This window comes from Physeter macrocephalus, chromosome 6 (assembly GCF_002837175.3).
Source record: "Physeter macrocephalus isolate SW-GA chromosome 6, ASM283717v5, whole genome shotgun sequence".
Taxonomy (NCBI): Eukaryota; Metazoa; Chordata; class Mammalia; order Artiodactyla; family Physeteridae; genus Physeter; species Physeter macrocephalus.
In genome coordinates this window covers 29,708,013-29,710,727 of record NC_041219.1, presented here as the reverse complement: position 1 = coordinate 29,710,727, position 2,715 = coordinate 29,708,013, and positions in this window count along the sequence as shown.

The window sequence follows — 2,715 nt, the reverse complement described above, 5'->3', positions numbered from 1 at the left end:
CATAGGCAGAACACTCTATGACATAAATCACAACAAGATCCTTTTTGACCCACCTCCTAGAGAAATGGAAATAAAAACAAAAATAAACAAATGGGACCTAATGAAACTTAAAAGATTTTGCACAGCAAAGGATGCCATAAACAAGACCAAAAGACAACCCTCAGAATGGGAGAAAATAGTTGCAAATGAAGCAACTGACATAGGCTTAATCTCCAAAATTTATAAGCAACTCATGCAGCTCAATAACAAAAAAAGACAACCCAATCCAAAAATGGGCAGAAGACCTAAATAGACATTTCTCCAAAGAAGATATACATATTGCCAACAAACACATGAAAGAATGCTCAACATCATTAGAGAAATGCAAATCAAAACTACAATGAGATATCATCTCACAACGGTCAGAATGGCCATCATCAAAAAATCTAGAAACAATAAATGCTGGAGAGGGTGTAAAAAAAAAAAAAAGTACAAAGCGCAGGACATAGAAGATCAAAAGGTCCTCCCAAATGGACATAATTTACACTCACACACTCATGTGAACACACTCATCCCAGGGGTCCTTATAGCACTTTATCATAGTCTGTCCTCCAGTGTTATCATTCATTCATTAATCTGTCTTTTCCGATTATAAGAGCCTTCTCTTGGTTTTCTCTGTACATGTTGGGTATTATCTATTAAGCCTTTACCATATATCAAACACTTTGCATTATCTCACTGAATTCCCACAACAGCCCTCTGAGTTAAATAAAATTAATGTTCCCTCTTTGCAGATGAGGAAATTGAGGCCCAACTGTGGAAGAGCACAGTCTACTCTCTGTGTGGCCAACGTCAGTGCAAACTGTTGGTCACCAGTCCATGATGAGTTTAAGTATAGGAATTGAGAGTAAATATTTAGCGACTTCACTGCAATTTGTCATTGTCACCACATCCAAGTATGTGATCAGTAGGCTTGTCTGGTCAGCACAAACTATGGACTAGTCAGAAACATGAAGAAGGACCATGCTAAAATGTGTGATGTTCAAGGTTAGTTTTTCAACTGTAACCCCAAAGTGTATAAAAATCTAGAATTCATTGGTTTCATTAAAAGATGATTTAATTGTAACTGTATTACGTTACAGGATAAATTGTTGGAACTGGCAACTAATGAAGGAATGAAGATGGAGTTTAAAATTCAGCAAACTTGCTGCATTTTAGATGAAAGTTAAAAAATGAATATCCTGAGTTTGCTGAAATGGGTTTAAAAATCTCTTCTTTCTGTCTGGTCAACATACCTCTGTGAGACGGGCTTCTCTCGAGCGTAATTAAAACAAAACACAGAAACAGTTTATATACCTCATCTCCTGAAAGTAGCACTGTTGTATCCAACCTAGATTAATTAGTCAACCTAAACACTTTCCTACATGAAAAGTGAAGTATTGATAAATATGGTGTTTGTTTAAAGTGTGCTTATAGGCATTTAATAGAGGAATCTCTATTTCACTTATGACTTTTTCCTTTGGCTAAAATTACAGAACGACAAAAGTTACCAGTATGAAGAGTGATATTCTATATAACTGCCTTTATATGCATTTTCACTGAATATGTAGCTTTTTGTAATTATTTCCCCCATTATGTTTATTCTTATTTATTGAAATGTAATCTTACGCCTGCCTAATCTATAATAAGAACTAGGGGCTTGTATTTTGGTATCTTTGTTTTTAATTTTATTTTCCTAGTAATTTATTTTTATGGTATTATCCAAAATTATCAGTCCACAATGTACTGGAAATTTAAAACACCGGTCCTTCTCCACAGATGGTTTGAAAAGCACTGCTCTTGAACGTTGACTCCACGAGTCCCAAACTTTGTTTTGCTTGCTGATGCAGCCCTAACTCTTAGATCACTGCCAGGTCATAGTAGGTGCTCAAGAAACATCTGTCAAATAAATGAATGAATAAAACTGAGGTTAGTAGAGGCCATAGCCCATGCCCTTAGCCACTCTGTTATACCGCCTCGTACCAAGGGTATAGAAGTCACATCAGAATCAGGATTAGGATCAGACTAGCTGGAGAAGGCTTTCTAGAAGAGTAAGCTTGAGCACAGCCTTAAACAAAAGGGTGAGGAAAATTTGAAAAGGGTGAGAGGATTTGATCAAACCCCCTCCTTCAAAAGCTGAAAGCTAGAGCTACGGAACTGCTGCTGTCCAGAGAGCAAGCCCAGAATTTCTCCCCTTTCCTTGCTAATATTTAGCTTCTGTTGGGTCCTAAAAACCAGGTTCTGGTACAGATTTACAACTCACTGAGTTGTGTCCTCAGGAGTGAGTCTTGGGTAGGAGAGCATTTGAGGTTCTGGGGGCCAGAAGGCAAGAGAAGAATATTCTCCCACCTTAAAAAAAAAGGGGGGGCTTCCCTGGTGGCGCAGTGGTTGGGAGTCCGCCTGCCGATGCAGGGGACACGGGTTCGTGCCCTGGTCCGGGAAGATCCCACATGCCGCGGAGCGGCTGGGTAGGCTTAATCTCCAAAATTTATAAGCAACTCATGCAGCTCAATAACAAAAAAAGACAACCCAATCCAAAAATGGGCAGAAGACCTAAATAGACATTTCTCCAAAGAAGATATACATATTGCCAACAAACACATGAAAGAATGCTCAACATCATTAGAGAAATGCAAATCAAAACTACAATGAGATATCATCTCACAACGGTCAGAATGGCCATCATCAAAAAATCTA